Genomic DNA, 18,120 nt, shown 5'->3' on the forward strand with positions numbered 1-18,120 from the left:
GTTAAAGACTTGGATCATACCAGTGACAACATCTGGCGAATCCTCTTGCTCTTGGTGACTAGTGATAGCATAAAGACGGTTTGATCCTCAGTTTATCCTTGAAATAGCTCCTCTAGATGTAGCTATGTCTGGTGGGGCAACTGAAGAAGACCAGGCTCTATTTCCCCCATTACCGTTACCTTGCATGTTCTTAGGACACTCTCTCATAAAATGACTATTCTGACCACACTTGAAGCAACCAGTAGAGCCATCACGGCACATCCCTGAGTGGCTCCTACCACACTTAGCAAATACATGAGGCTTACTTACCCCTTATGCCATACTACCTTGAGAATGGGCAGGTCTAGCTCTGAAACCTGTGAATTCTGACTATTGTACTCACATTTGTTCCTTGGTGCAAGTGCACTAGCAGATGGTGGAGCATGTCCCTTTTATTTCTGTTGGAAGGATGACCGGTTGACATTACTCTTCTGCTTGCCCGAACTCATTCCCTGATGTCTTAGCCCTCTTATTCTTAAACTCTTCTTTATCCCTCAACTTGTCCGCCTCAACTTGTTACACATGGATCATTAGCATTGCTATGTACAGATACCTTATTAACATAGCTGTATTGCCTTCCTTATTTGACAAGCGAGACAACCCAGCAACGAATAAACTCATCATGCTCCTTATGTCAGCAACCATCTCCGGAGCATAGCGTGAAAGTTGGGTGAACTTCAGATTGTACTCATGAACACTCAAAGAATCCTGCTTAAGTGTGAAGAACTCTCATACCTTTGCCTCTCTTAGTTCTCAAGGAAAGAAACGCCCTAAGAAGGCTTCCTCAAAACGAGCCCAACTCATAAGTAGTGCACCATCAACTCGATTCTTCTTCAATTGATCAAACCAGATTCTAGCGATACCATTTAGTTGGTATGCATCTAATTTCACTCTCTCAGCATCGGTGGCATGCATAATCTCAAAAACCTTCTGAAGCTCCTCAACGAAGTTCTCCGGATCCTCAGTGATACTTGATCCAGTGAAGCTCGGAGGATTCATCATTAAGAATTCATGGATCCTTAAAGTATCAGCCATTTTCTGTCGATTCTCTCTCTGTCCAACTTGATTGGTCAGAGTTTGACTTAACATCCGATAGCTTCACAGAATTCAACAATGGTGACCTCTTCTTGGGGTTACACTTCAGGCGCATTAGGTACCCCTTGTTCCTGTGGTTCAACATTCCTTCTAGTGGGACGACCTCTGACAGCCCTTTGTGGAGGCATGATCTGAAAGATACTCACAAGCACGAGTTAGAAAGAAACTTTATAGAGATTAACTCTATCGCACGAAATGAATCTGAAAGAAGTGAGATGGTTCCTAAATGTTGCAGCCTCCTAATTATAGATGTGGCGCGCTTTACACCGATAAGTAGGACTCTACAGACACGACTTCATAGACTCTCTAGGACTCTTGAACTCTGGGCTCTTATACTAAGTTTGTCACACCCCGAGCCTACACCTTGGGCGGGACTGGCACTCGAGAACCATTGTTGGCCCCAAGCGAACCCTTGGCCTAGCTAGACTCTTAGAGGAAGACTTACTTATAGAAAATGTGCTTAAATACAATCTAAAAACAACTGTAGGAATAGATAAACTGAGAATGTTTAGAAATTAACATTCAACTTAGCCAGAATAGTAACTGAAGTCTTTAAATCAAACAACTGAAATATCAAGACTAAAGAACTCATATCTAATTGACTATGAAGCCTCTAAATACTAAGGAAATGTTGGGACAAGACCCCCGATCATCCTAACAACTGAAATAGCCAAAAGCAATAAAACAAAACATAACTAAAGGGATCTTCCGGAAAGCAAAGAGGCTCACCAACTGACTCTGAGTGCTCGACTGGATTAACGAGGTGCAGGATGATGATCCTGATTACCTGTCTCTGCATCATAAAACAATGCAGGCCCAATGGCATCAGTACATTGAATGTACGAGCATGCGAAGGGAATACTAAAACAAGACATAACCTTGAAAGGGGAACTGAAAGAACAAACCTGGTCTCAACTCATCTCAACTGAACTCATTTCAATATAAAACAGTATAATAAATGTATTATGAAGAAAAGCTTTAAAACATGGATAATAACTCTATGTTTTAAGAAATATAATAGTAACTCTGTGTGTATGCAAAGATATAATGAAAACTCTGAATGTATATAAAAATACAATTAACTCTCTGTATATAAGAATACAAAATACTTTTGTGGAGTTTCTCTAACCGACAACCATCACTTAAGAGCTATGTGATGATACAACATTTTGTCTCACGTTGCCAGGGTCTTCATATACCTTGCCAGGGGTATAGAACCTGACTACTAAGTGGATCCGCTAGTCTATGCTAAAAAGCACTAAGGAATCATCTAAAAAGTATGACCCTTTTCTACCCATGATAGTTATATGGTTTATGAGGACTGGGAGTTGTCTGAACTCTCCTCCATAACGGTGCTCAATACTACTCTCAAAATATAATACTAGCTCTTATGTTTAAAAACATAACTTATTGTGGTTTGAGATAATTGCTCAAAACTTAGCTCAAATGCGATCTTGGAAATCAAAGTTTCCTCTCTTGCTTAATTGTGAAAGCATTTACTCCTTACTGAAAACTAGCTCAAAGGCTCCCTTGAAAATCTCAGTTTCCTTTCTTGTTTAAATGTGAAAACATTTTACTCTTTAGGAATACATAGTCCCGATATACTCTTTTGAAGAAATGAACTTCAATCTTTACTCTTGACTCAACTCAAAACTCAGCCTTAAAACAAAATTAAAACATTTATATAAGACTTTTGGAAGACTCTATGAACTTCTCTTGATTTGGCTATTAACTTTCCTTGGATTTGAATTTATGGATTCAAGGATTGTGATTTGTGATAGGAAAGATCTCATTATGTTTAGGAGTGTTTTTAGGTAGTTAAACGTGAGAAACGATCAAGGAATCATTGTCTGAAAGCAAGTCCGCGACGCGGAGATGCATTTAAGTATTTGATCGCGAAATAAATTTCGATGCCGAAGGGTTTGTGACCGCTCCGCGACGCGGAAAAAAAATTTCCCGCGTATAAAGGAAATTCTTGAAGAAGTTATAAGTCTTGTGATGACATAAATGCATCATGATAGAAATATACAAAGAAACTCTTATCAATGATATCCAAGCATTATTACTATATAAGAAATGTGAATAAGCAAACAACACTCCATCAACATGTTTGCTTATTCACATCTCAAACAGGGCCCACTTCTCTATTAATTTGTAATTGTATTGCTTATACATATTTACATAGTAAAAAACATTGGGCCACTTGAATATTGTTCATTTTTCTTCCAATTGAGGATCCACTGAATATTTGTAATTTCTTCATATATTCATTTTAAATTTTATATGCTTCTTAAATTCTAATTAATATAACTACTTTATCATAATATTTATATTAATTGACATATAATTATACATTTTGAAAAGTGATATGAAATAAGTAATTAATGTTGAGGATAAACTATGAAAAGAAAAATTAAAAAACCATGATATGCTAACTATGTAATTTTAAATAAATATTAATTATTAAAATTTAATTATTTATGTATAAACTATTTCTATTTTAACTATTCCATCTTCTATCTTACCTAGAATAGTACATAATTTTTTTTTTATATTTTATACATATATTAATTATGCACGTTTCTAAATTTACTAGAAAAGGGGAAGCCGTGCTTGCACGAGCCCAATTATTATTTGAAATTTGTAATTTTTAATCATGATAATTTTTAAAATACAATAATATTTGTTTTTTCTACTAATAATATCAACAATTTAACATTAACATTAGAAATCAAAAGGAATTTATGAATAAAAAGATCGAGAAATAATAAGCAAATGTATTTCTTAGTTAATAATAATAAAAGATGATAGAATTTTGGACAATTAAATCAAAAGTTTAAATTTAAATCATGGGGATAATTTCTACATTTTAAGTAGTACTTATTTAGAGCAAGCAGCAGTCCATCTATATGCTTGCTTATTCACATCTCAAACAGGGCCCACTTCTCTATTAATTTGCAATTGTCCCATTGTATTGCTCGTACATATTTACATAGCAAAAAGCCTTGGGGCCACTCAAAAAGGGCCCACTTCTCTATTAATTTGCAGTTGTATGGCTTATACATATTTACATAGCAAAAAACATTAGGCCACTTGAATATTATCCATTTGCCTTCCAATTGAGGACCCACTGAATATTTGTAATTTCTTCATTTAGTCATTTTGAATTTTATATGCTTCTTAAATTTTAATTAATATAACTATTTTATCATAATATTTATATTAATTGACATATAATTATACATTTTGAAAAATGATTTGGAATAAGTAATTAATGTTGAGGATAAAATATGAAAAAGAAATTAAAAAATCTTGATATGCAAACTATGTAATTTTAAATAAATATTAATTATAAAAAGTGAATAAGCAAGCAACACTCTGTCAACATGCTTGCTTATCCACATCTCAAACAGGGCCCACTTCTCTATTAATTTGCAATTGTCCCATTGTATTGCTCGTACATATTTACATAGCAAAAAGCCTTGGGGCCACTCAAACAAGGTCTACTTCTCTATTAATTTGCAATTGCTTATGCTTATTTACATAGCAAAAAACATCGGGCCACTTGAATATTGTCCATTTGCCTTCCTATTGAGGACCCACCGAATATTTGTAATTTCTTCATTTGTTCATTTTAATTTTTACATGCATCTTAAATTCTAATTAATATAACTATTTTATCATAATATTTATATTAATTGGCATATAATTATTTATTTTGAAAAATGATTTGGAATAAGTAATTAATTTTTGGGATAAAATATGAAAAGAAAAATTAAAAAACCTTGATATGCTAACTATGTAATTTTAAATAAATATTAATTATTAAAATTTAATTAGTTACGTATAAATTATTTCTATTTTAATTATTCCATCTTCTATCTTACATAAATAGTATATAAATTTTTATAATTTATACATATTAATTATGCACGTTTCTAAATTTACTAGAAAAAGGGAAGTCGTGCTTCGCACGGGCCCAATTATTATTTGAAATTCGTAATTTTTAATCGTGATAATTTTTAAAATAAAGTAATATATGTTTTTTCTACTAATCATATCAACAATTTAACATTAACATTAGAAATCAAAAGGAATTTATGAATAAAAATATCGAGAAATAATAGGCAAATGTATTTCTTAGTTAATAATAATAAAAGATGATAGAATTTTGGACAATTAAACCAAAAGTTTAAATTTAAATCATAGGGATATTTTCTACATTTTAAGTAGTCCTTATTTAGAGCAAGCAACACTATGTCAACATGCTTGCTTATTCACATCTCAAACAGGGCACACTTCTCTATTAATTTGCAATTGTCCCATTGTATTGCTCGTACATATTTACATAGAAAAAACCGTGGGGCCTCTCAACCAGGGCCCACTTCTCAATTAATTTGTAGTTGTATTGCTTATACATATTGTCACGCCCCGAGCTTACATCCGGACGTGGCTAGCACTCAAGAATTATTATTGGCCCAAGCAAACCCTTGGTTTGGCTTACTTACTAAGTGGAAGACTCTATGCATATTTGTAATGATCAATAGCACTATACTCACTTGAATAATAAAATACTGAGAATGCTTAAAAGGTCAAACATTCAACTTGGCCAAAATGGCAACTCAAGTCTTAACATATGAAATGAAAATGTAAAGACAACTGAACTACTAACCGTCTGACTGTCTATGAAGCCTCTAAAACAAAGAGGGATGTCGGGACAAGACCCCCGATCATCCTAACAATGAAATACTGAAAGTTAATGATAAAAAGAGGCATCTGAAATGCAAAGAGGCTCACCAACTAACTCTGAGTGCTCAACTAGATCAACGAGGCGCTGAATGCTGATCCTGGTTACTTGCGTCTACATCCTAATAAGATGCAGGCCAACTGGCATCAGTACATTGAATGTACGAGTATGCGAGTTGGAATGTTAAACATAACTTAAGCTTGAAAAGGATCTGAAAGGACCAATTACCTTGGCTTTACTCAACTCTTGAATAACTTAACTCAATATAAAGCAATAAACATATGCAATATATAGAAAGCTTGTAAAACAGTGCAAAACAACTTAGTTTGTTAAAGAAAATGCAATAACAAACTCAATTTTACTCATTTAAAAAAGTAATATAGTTTTTGTGGGAGATTCTCTAACCGACAACCATTACTATGAGCCTAAGTGATGATACATCGTCTTGCCTACGCTACCAGAACTGTTCTATACTTTGTCGTCATATAGAACGCTTAACTAAGTGGATCCACTAGTCTATGCTAAAATCATATTAAGGAGTCATCTAAAAAGTATGATCATTTACTACCCATGATGGCTACATGGTTTATGAAGACTTGAGTTAATATGAACTCACATCCCCATAGCGATGCTCAATACTACTCCCAAAATATACTTAGCTCATATGATTTAAAATCAAAACTTCTTTCTTTGGTTTGAGATAATTACTCAAAACTTTAGCTTAAAAGCTCTCTTGGAAATCGGTGTTTCCCATTTTTATTCAAATGTGAAAACATTTAAAACTCTTGGGAATACTTAGTTCCCTTATAGCTTTTTCAGAAATGAACTCAACTTTTTACTCTTTACTTAACTTGAAACTTAAGTCTTAAAACAAATTTAAAACGTTTGTGAAAGACTTTAGGAAAACTTTATAAACTTCTCTTGACTTGCTTCTTAACTTCTAGACTTGACTTTTAACTTCTCTTGACTTTGATCCTAACTTTCCGTGAATTGGATTATGGATTCAAGGTTCATGATCTCATGTTTATGGATGATTTCATGATGTTTAAATGTACCTAAGAGTGTTCGAATCAACTAAGAAACAGAGGTGCATTGCTAAGGAACAAGTACGAAAAGATGGGGAACAAATAGGGAGAACTTGCGTCACTGGCGCTCTGGAAGGCGCGTGATGCCAGCCCACAATATTCAGAGACCAGTCTGGGGCGCGCTGGCTGGTGTGGCACCCCAAGGGTGAAGATTCAGAGCCCTTTTTGGGCCGCGCTGGCTGGCGCGACGCCTTACCCCTATCCCCAGGTGTTTGACGACTTTTCTTCTCCGTTTTTCATCTTTAAACCCTCTAAACTTCAATGGTTCCTTCCCCAAACACTTAGAATCATTTATACCCTCAATATATGATAGATTCAAATCAAAATTACACCCAAAAACATGAATCAAATCCCAAGAAACTCCAACAACACAACCCACAAGAAATTCAAACGGAACTTACAACAATGTTCATCAAGAACTCAATTTCTAAACTTTCAAAGACTTAAATTCGCTGAATTGAATAATGGTTGGTGCATGAGTGAACTAACCCAACGCTATGTGATCTCACATACCTCGTAGGGATCACCCTTTGACGAAATCCACAAGCCAAACTCGATGATCTTGATGAATCTTGATTTCTCTTCTCCCTTCTCCTCTTTTCTCTTTTCTTCAAGCCCTAGCGTGAAACTTCAACTTTTCTAAACTGACTAAAATCTGATTTTACCCCAATTAACTCCTAAAAAAGAATTAGAATAATTAGGTAAGGAAAAGACTAAATTACCCTTCCAAAATCCGGATTAAACTTTCCTTATTCAAACAGCCCAACTTCCAAAGGGCATAACTCACTCATACGAACTCGAAATCGCACAAACTCAGCGGCGTTGGAAATGTTATTCCAAGAGCTTTCCAACCATACCTGGAAATACACCTAACTAATCCTGAGCTAGGATTTATGGCCGCTTGAAGTTGACCAAAAACTCAACTAACAGACTTACAATTTTCCAGACTTTTATATTTACTTTCCAAAAATAATTCCTTCCCCAACTTTGAACTCTTTCCTAGTTATTTCAATTTGCGAGATATTACAATATCTCTCCCTTGGGAATATTCATCCTCGAATGAGATTACTTTTACTAGGCTAAGGGTGTAATATCAGTCATACATTTCAAACACCCAACAAGCAAAGCAAACAGAACATGCCAATTTATAAATAAAATGCCTAGAAAAGGATGAGTACCTTGATTTGGGACTTCTCCGGATTTGAAGAGATGTGGATATCTCTTCTTCATATCCTCCTCAGCTTCCCAAGTAGCTTGCTCAACAAATTGGTTTCTCCAAACGACTTTGACTGATGCTACTTCCTTAGTCCTCAACTTGCGAACTTGTCGATCTAGAATCTGAACAGGAATCTCCTCATAAGATAAGCTATCCTTGATCCCAATATCTTCAGTTGGTATGATCAATGAAGGATCGCCCATGCACTTCTTTAACATGGAGATGTGAAATACCGGATGAACCGCTGCCAACTCTTGTGGTAGCTCCAACTCATAAGCTACTTTGTCAATCCTCTTGGCTATTCGATAAGGTCCAATATACCGGGGACTAAGTTTCCCCTTATTACCAAATCTCATAGCGCCCTTCATGGGTGAAACTTTTAAATATACCCAATCATCAACTTCAAACTCTAACTCTCTTCTCCTAACATCAATGTAGGATTTCTGACGACTCTGCCCCGTCTTCAACCTCTCTTGAATCACTTTCACCTTCTACATGGCTTCATGAACTAGATCTGGTCCTATCAACCCTTCTTCACTAACTTCAAACCATCCAATAGGTGATCTACACCTTCTCCCAAAAAGAGCTTCACAAGGAGCCATTTGGATGCTCGAGTGGTAACTATTGTTGTAAGCAAACTCAATAAGAGGTAGGTGATCATCCCAATTACCTTTGCAACCAATCACACAAGCCCTCAACATATCCTCTAAGGTCTAAATAGTGTGCTCCGCTTGCCCATTAGTCTGAGGTTGAAAAGCAATACTAAAGTTCACCTTTGAACCCAAGCCTTTCTGTAAAGACTTCTAAAACTGTGTAGTAAATTGCGCACCTCCGTCTGAAATAATGAAGAACGGAACCCCATGAAGTTTTACCCCTTCTTGAATATATAGCTTAGCATAATCTTTTGCTGAATGGGTAGTCTTCACCGGCAAAAAGTGGGATAATTTTGTCATGCTATCGACAATCACCCAAATGGAATCATGTTGTCTGCAAGACCTTGGTAAATATGTGATGAAATCCATATTAATCATCTCCCACTTCCATTCTGTAAGTTCTATATTCTGAGCCAAACCATCGGGCCTTTGGTTCTCTACTTTAACTTGTTGGCAATTCAAACACTTAGCAACAAATTCTGCAATTCCCTTCTTCATGGTATTCCACCCATACACCTCTCTCAAGTCACGATACATCTTTGTGCAACCCGAATGAATGGAATATCTGGAGTTATGAGCTTCCTCCATGATCCTCTCTTGGAGTCTATCTACCATTGGTACACACAATCTACCTTGATATCTCAATATGCCATCTCCCCCTTGTTCAAAAGCTAATACTTTTTGCTTAGGAACAATTGCCTTCAATTCAAGCAAAATTGGGTCTTGGTCTTTCTTTTCTTTACTTCTGAAACTAATGATGATTCATTCCCATTCATCACCACTATTTCTCCTTCTGTGGAATCCATTAGCCGGACTCCTAAGCATGCAAGTCTATGCATATCTTTCGCCAACTCTCTCTTTTCTCTCTCAACATGGGCGGTACTACCTATAGACAACCTGCTCAAGGCATCAGCAACAACATTAGCCTTACCTGAGTGATAAAAAATATTCATGTCATAATCCCTGAGTTATTCCAACCACCTTCTTTGTCTGAGATTAAGCTCTTTCTAAGTGAACACATATTGAAGACTCTTGTGATCAGTGAACAAATCAACATGAACACCATACAAATAATGATGCCATATCTTTAAAGCAAAGACTATAATAGTCAACTCTAAGTCATGGATTGGGTAATTCTTCTCATGGATTTTCAAATGTCTGGAGGCATAAGCTATAACTTTGTCATTCTGCATCAGCACACAACCCAAACCAACTCTAGACGCATAACAATACACAACAAAGCCTTGTGTACCTTCTGGTAAGGTCAACACTGGGGCAGTAGTCAACCTCTTTTTCAATTCCTGAAAGTTTTTCTCACAAGCTTCAAACCATTGAAACTTCATTGTTTTTTGAGTTGACTTGGTCAAAGGGGAAGAAATAGAGGAGAACCCCCCTACGAACCTTCTATAATATCCCGCAAAACCCAAGAAACTCCTAATATTACTTGGAGATGTGGGTCTAGGCCAATTCTGCACTGCCTCTATCTTTTGGGTATCAACTCTAATTCTATCACCGGAAACTATGTGGCCTAAGAACGCCAAAGACTTAATCCAAAACTCACATTTAGAGAACTTAGCATATAACTCCTTATCTTTCAAAGTCTGAAGTACTATTCTGAGATGGCTAGCATGATTTTATTCATTCCTTGAATGTATTAGTATGTTATCAATGAAGACGATAACAAACATATCTAAATAAAGTTTGAAAACTTTATTCATAAGGTCCATGAACGATGCTGGTGCATTAGTTAAACCGAACGACATGACCAGAAACTCATAGTGACAATAACAGGTCCTGAATGCTGTCTTGGAAATGTCACATTCCCTTACTTTCAACTGATGGTAGCCAGATCTGAGGTCTATTTCTGAAAAACAAGAAGCACCCTGAAGCTGATCAAAAAGATCATCAATTCTCAAAAGAGGATACTTATTCTTGATGGTAACCTTGTTCAATTGGCGGTAATCTATACACATCCTAAGGGAACCATCTTTCTTTCTCACAAATAAGACCGGAGTGCCCCAAGGTGAGACACTTGGTCGAATAAAACCTTTCTCTAAAATATCTTTCAACTGCTCTTTAAGTTCTTTCAACTCTACAGGTGTCATCCTATATGGCGGAATAGAGATAGGACGAGTATCTGGAAGAATGTGTATGCCGAAGTCTATTTCTCTCTTAGGAGGGACTCCCGATAGACCATCTAGAAAAACTTCAGGAAACTCTTTAACTATAGGAACTGACTGGATATGAGGTATCTCAACACTAGAGTCAATAACTCGGACCAAGTGATAGACACAACCCTTAGAAACTAACTTTCTTGCCTTAAGGTACGAAATGAAACGACCCTTAGGCACTGCTGAACTACTTTTCCACTCTAAGACTGGCTCATTTGGAATCTGAAACTTGACAACTCGAGTCCTACAATCAATGGAGGCATAAGAGGCATGAAGCCAGTCCATACCTAAAATGACATCAACATCTATCATGTCTAACTCAATTAAATCAGCCATGGTGTCTTTGTGATTGATGGAAATGACACAATCACAATAAACTCGCTCAACTAGAATAGACTCCCCAACAGGTGTAGAAACACAAAAGGGTTCACAGAGTTTCTCAAGAAGAACATCAAACTTATTTGCAACATAAGGGGTTACAAAAATAAAGTTTCTCCTGGGTCTAGCAAAGCATAAACATTAAAAGTAAAGACTTTGATCATACCAGTGACAACATCTTGAGAGTTCTCTTGCTCATGACGACTAGTGATTGCATAGAGGTTGTTTGCTCCTCCGCCAGTACTGGAAGTAGCTCCTCTAGGTGCAACCCTGTCTGGTGGTGCAACTGATGAAGATTGGGCTCTATTGCCCTGATTTCCACTACCTTGCATGTTCTTAGGGCACTCTTTCATGAAGTGACCCTCTTGTCCACACTTGAAACAACTTGACTTACCATCACGACCCTTACCTGGGTGGGTTCTACCACACCTAGCACATGCAGGAGCCCAGTTACCTCCTTGTGTCACACTACCCTGAGACTGTACAGGTCTAGCTCTGAAGTTCTGGGAATTCTGGCCATTATACTCACCTTTGTTTCTGGGTGCAGGTGCACTAGCAGATGATGGAGCATGTCCCTTTTGCTTCTGCTGAAAGGACGAACGGTTCACATTACCTTTCTATTGCCCGGACTCATTCCCTATCTTAGCCTTCTTGTTTCTGAATTTCTCCATATCCCTCAACTTTTCTTCCTCAATTTGTTGCACATAGACCATCAACCTTGATATGTCCATGTCCCCAATTAACATAGCTTCCCTGCCCTCTATGTTTGATAGACAGGACAACCCAGCAACAAATAGACTCATTCTACTCCTCATGTCCGCAACCATCTCCGGTGCATAACGGGATATTTGGGTGAACTTCAACCCATACGCATAAACATTCAAAGAATCCTGCTTAAGTGTGAGAAATTCTCGTACCTTAGCCACTTTCACTTCTCGGGCAAAGAAACGCCCCAAGAAGGCCTCCTCAAAAGATGTCCAACTCGCAGGTGGTACATCATCAGCTCTACCATTTTTCCACTGGTCAAACCAAGTCCTAGCAACATTCTTCAGTTGATAAGCAGCTAGTTCAACTTTTTTAGTAGCGGCAACATGCATAACCTCAAATACCTTCTTCAGTTCCTCAACAAAACTCTCTGGATCCTCAGTAGTACTTGAACCCGTGAAACTTGGAGGATTCATCCTCAAGAACTCACAAATCCTCGAAGTATCAGTCACTTCCTGTCTAGCCCCTCTCTGTTGCCCAACCTGTTTAGTCACAGCTTGACTGAGTATTCTTATCGCTTCTCTGAATTCAGCGTTAGTGACTTCTCCTTGGGGTTGCACTTCAGGTGCATTGGGTACCCCTTGCTCCTCAACATTACACCTAGCAGGATGACCTTTGATAGCTCTTCGTGGAGTCATGATTATCTGAAAAACACGCGCAAGTACGATTAGAAGGAAACTTTTTAAAGATCAAACTTTAACGCATGAAATGAGTGTGAAAGAAGTGAGATAATTTTCCTAAGTGTTGCAGCCTCCTAATTATAGATGTGGCGTGCTTCACACCGATAACTAGGACTCTATAGACACGGCTTCATAGACTCCCTATGACCCTTGAACTCTGGGCTCTGATACCAAGTTTGACATGCCCGAGCCTACACCCCAGACATAGCCGTCACTCGAGAACCATTGCTGGCCCTAAGCGAACCCTTGGCCTGACTTACTTACTCAGCGAAAGACTCTATGCTTATTTGTAATGATCAATAGCACAATACTCACTTGAATAATAAAATACTGAGAATGCTTAAAAGGTCAACCATTCAACTTGGCCGAAATGGCAACTCAAGTCTTAATATATGAAATGAAAATGTAAAGACAATTGAACTGCTAATTGTCTGACTATCTATAAAGCCTCTAAAATAAAGAGGGATGTCGGGACAAGACCCCCGATCATCCTAACAATGAAATACTGAAAGTAAATGATAAAAAGAGTCCTCCGAAATGCAAGAAGGCTCACCAACTGACTCTAAGTGCTCCATTGGATCAATGAGGCACTGAATGCTGATCCTGGTTACCTGCGTCTGCATCATAATAAGATGCAGGCCAACTGGCATCAGTACATTGAATGTACGAGTATGCGAGTTGGAATGCTAAACATAACTTAATCTTAAAAATGATCTAAAAGGAACACTTACCTTGGCTTTACTCAACTCATGAATAACTTAACTCAATATAAAGCAATAAACATATTCAATATATAGAAAGCTTGTAAAACAGTGGAAAACAACTTAGTTCGTTAAAGAAAATGCAATAACAAACTCAATTTTACTCATATAATAAAGTAATATAGTTTCTGTGGGAGATTCTCTAACCGACAACCATTACTATGAGCCTAAGTGGTGATACATCGTCTTGCCCACGCTGCCAGAACTGTTATATACTTTGCCGTCATATAGAACGCTTAACTAAGTGGATCCACTAGTCTATGCTAAAAGCATATTAAGGAGTCATCTAAAAAGTATGATATTTTACTACCCATGATATACTTAGCTCATATGATTTAAAATCAAAACTTCTTTCTTTGTTTTGAGATAATTACTCAAAACTTTAGCTTAAAAGCTCTCTTGGAAACCGGTGTTTCCCTTTCTTATTCAAATGTGAAAACATTTAAAACTCTTGGGAATACTTAGTTCCCTTATAGCTTTTTGAGAAATGAACTCAACTCTTTACTCTTTGCTTAACTTGAAACTTAAGTCTTATAACAAAGTTAAAACGTTTGTGAAAGACTTTAGAAAAACTTTATAAACTTCTCTTGACTTGCTTCTTAACTTCTAGACTTGACTTTTAACTTCTCTTGACTTTGATCCTAACTTTCCTTGAATTGGATTATGGATTCAAGGCTCATGATCTCATGTTTATGGATGATTTCATGATGTTTAAATGTACCCAAGAGTGTTGGAATCAACTAAAAAACATAGGTACATTGCTAAGGAACAAGTACGAAATGATGGGGAACAAATGGGGAGAACTAGCGTCCCTGGCGCTCTGAGAGGCGTGGGGCGCCAACCCTCAATATTCAGAGACTAGTCTGGGGAGCGCTGGCTGGCGCGGCGCCCCAAGGGTGAAGATTCAGAACCCCTTTAGGGGGGCGCTGGTTGGCGCGACGCCCGACCCCTATTCCCCGGTGTTTGACGACTTTTCTTCTCTGTTTTTCATCTCTAAACCCTCTACACTTCAATGGTTCCCTCCCCAAACACTTAGAATCATTTATACCCTCAATATATGATAGATTCAAACCAAAATTACACCTGCAAACATGAATCAAATCGCAAGAAACTCCAACAACACAACTCACAAGAAATTCAAACGAAACTTTCAACTATGTTCATCAAGAACTCAATTTCTAAATTTTCAAAGACTTAAATTCGCCGAATTGAATCATGGTTGGCGTGTGGGTGAACTAACCCAACGCTATGTGATCTCACATACCTTGTAGGGATCACCCTTTGACAAAATCCACAAGCTAAACTCAACGATCTTGACGAATCTACTTAAAATGTAGCAAATATCCCTATGATTTAAATTTAAACTTTTGGTTTAATTGTCCAAAATTCTATCAGCTTTTATTATTATTAACTAAGAAATACATTTGCTTATTATTTCTCGATCTTTTTATTCATAAATTTCCTTTGATTTCTAATGTTACTGTTAAATTGCAGATATTATTAGTAGAAAAAATAAATATTATTGTATTTTAAAAATTATCATGATTAAAAATTATGAATTTCAAATAATAATTGGGCCCGTGTGAAGAACAACTTCCCCTTTTCTTGTTATTTGTAGAGATGACAAATAGAGTGGGACAGGGTAATTGCAGGGTTAATTCACATAAATTTGTAAAAAAATGAATTTATCCCGTTCGATTTCATATAACATAATTTTTTATTTTCAACCCGCTCCGCTTCATCCTGCATAAATTTGCTTCCCGTAAATCCGTGATCTCACATAATTTATTTTTTTTTAATTGAATGAATTTTTTTAAAAAAAAAAACATGCCTACCTATTTTTAAAATTTATTTATTACTATCATTTTTCAATACTGCAGTACTTGTTCAATTATTTATCATTTGTCAATTTTTCTCAACTATTAGAGCAAGCAAAGCTGTCCAGATTTTAATTATTTTTTTTTTCTTGAAAAATTGCTATAGGCAACAAATATTTAAATGAAACTTACAAAAAAAGGTGCCCAATTTTAGAGCATGCAAAGCTGTCCAGATTTAAAATATATATATAAATGTTAACAGTATGATTAGACAACAATTAATATAATATTGGGAGAGATAGTTATCAATTAATTGTACCACAAAATATTGAATGAACTTTATAATATTAAATTAATTTGTTATAGTAATAATATAATATTCTAAAAAAACAAAATTATCGTATCAAAATTTTTAACATTATACCATGTTTACCTTAATTACGACTAGGTCCCGCAAATTGGTGTAGGCAATAAATATTTTAAAAGAAATTGTTGATGCCCTTAAGTTAATAAACAAAAGAAGTGAAATGTGATTCCATAGAAAATTTCCAGCTAATCCAAATGAATTCTTTTTAGAAATTATTCTAATAACTTAGTAAATTTCAAAATAGATTACAATAAATAAAAAGATAATTCAAAAGAAAACTTTATAAGAAAATAAAATGTACTAACTTGAAGAATTAATAAATAAATAAGAAAATTTGCTTTTAGTTTAGTCGTCTCGTTTCACATAAATAAGTCTAATCGCGCCCACCACACATATGATTCAAATATGTCTCGCCCTGTTCTATTGCTATCTTTAATTATTTACAATTAATTCAGAAATCATGATAGAAAATTCAAAGCTACCAATGATGTTCAAGCATTATTAAAAAATTCTTGACAAACCACAAATGTATCAAAATTAAAAATTTTAAAAAAAAAAAATTCTTGCTCGTGACTAATGAGGTTAAGCGTTATTAAATTCAAGTTAGGGACTAATAGAAAATTTATACAAACTCTTCTTGATGTTCAAGTATTATTAAATTTGTTGAGATATCACATCTAAAAATACAACGAAGAGATACTTGAAAAAGCTTTGACAACCACAAATGTGTCATGGAATTGCTTGCACATGAGATATATGAGACTACAGACATATGGGAATTGAAAACTACAAGTGAAAAATGAACAAATGGTTAAGTAGGATGTCACAAATCAATTTGATTATTGTTGATTTTGATTCGATTTAATTTGATTATTTGATTATTTAATTATACACAAAAATATAATTAAAATATAAGGTAAGAAAATAAAAAATAAATTAATTAGTAAATAAAGAATAATCAAACTACCCACTAGTTAATCATTATGTTCTAAAAGTCACTTAATTTTAAATTTTTAACTCAAAAGTCACTCATCAATTATGAGATATTTTCACAAAAAGTCACTCAGATATGATTTTAGCTCAAAAATCACTCAATTGTAGGCTCTTTTCAAAGAAAATCACTCATCTACATGTGTTTTACTTACAAAGTTAGTCCATGCATAGTGACTTTATGTTAAAAAGTTCATAGTTTGCGTGATCATAAGAAATATTATCTCTATAAATATTTCATTATATTAGGCGTAAGTTTAGATATAAAACCTTTTTGTTGTAAAACTATGTGGATGACCATGAGGCCATTCTTTGTACCTAATAACACACTATATCTTGTTTGTATGGCCAAGTAATTTGAATTCATGAGACTTATAAATAGTCTATTAGTTACTCATCTTAAGTATGAGAAAAACACAAAAAGTGAATACAAAGTTACTACTACTCTTTCTAGATCTCTTTCTTCTTATCATTTTATAATACTGCACATGCTTTATTTTATAACACTTTTTTATTTTTAAAAAAGACAACTTTTTGGGAGAGAAAAGAAAAAAGAATGAGTCAAGCAATTGTGGTTTCTCCCAACTTGACAAATTTTCAATCCAGCACTGGGAGACATAGTTTGAGTTTCCTCTCTGAAACATCAGTTCAACATAGAGTACTCGTGAGGGATTACAAGATGAGGAAGATGACTCGTGAATTAGCAACAAATGCTTCTTCAAAATCTCGTCGCTTAGCGAATTTTGAATCAACTGTCTGGAGCAGTCATTTTCTCTCCTACACTCCTCAACTTACGGTACGCGTATATATATATATATATTGTGCAAGTTTAGTGCACCAATCTGTCTTTGTGGATCTAGCTAGGAGCAGGGCCAGCTCTTGCCTATAAAATTTTAGGCATTGGGGGCCTCAAATTTTTATAAATAAAAAATTATGTATTTTAACCGCATTCAAATAGAAGAAATTAAGGAAACATTGTTTTGGTTCTTACATTTTCTTCGTTAACACTCACATTATTTATCCTTTGTAACTCTTTTTGCACTCTATTTCTTCAAATCTTTGATAGTTAGAGTAATACACTCTCAAAAATATGAATCAATAGTCGAAAAGTGTTGAACAAAGTGCATTACAAATTTTTTTTTTTAATTTATTTGTTAATTTTCATATTAAAGTAGGTATACCAAGTTATCAACTTTTTGAATCAAATTCTATGATTCTAACTCTTATCTTTAAAGTTTATCAACTTATTACTTATAAAATTGTGTTAATAATTCATATAATAATTGTCTCAATAAAAGGATGTTTTTCAATGTTGAATTGATAAAATCTTACTTAAAACTAATAATTAAAAAAAAA

The 18,120-nt window shown here is 35.2% G+C and overlaps 2 protein-coding genes across 2 annotated transcripts in view; both read left to right on the forward strand.

Annotated features, from left to right (window-relative positions):
* Nucleotides 1-18,120, forward strand: part of LOC125872090 (sesquiterpene synthase 12-like) — a 335,684-nt gene that overhangs the window by 314,709 nt on the left and 2,855 nt on the right. The window lies entirely within an intron of this gene.
* The window catches only part of LOC125872110 (superoxide dismutase [Mn], mitochondrial), a 333,170-nt gene continuing 319,481 nt past the window's right edge, over nt 4,432-18,120 (forward strand). The window contains exon 1 of the mRNA XM_049552784.1: nt 4,432-4,443. The gene's annotated coding sequence lies outside the window, so the exon portion shown is untranslated. The remainder of the gene's footprint in view (nt 4,444-18,120) is intronic.

The sequence above is a fragment of the Solanum stenotomum genome, chromosome 8 (genome assembly GCF_019186545.1).
Source record: "Solanum stenotomum isolate F172 chromosome 8, ASM1918654v1, whole genome shotgun sequence".
NCBI lineage: Eukaryota > Viridiplantae > Streptophyta > Magnoliopsida > Solanales > Solanaceae > Solanum > Solanum stenotomum.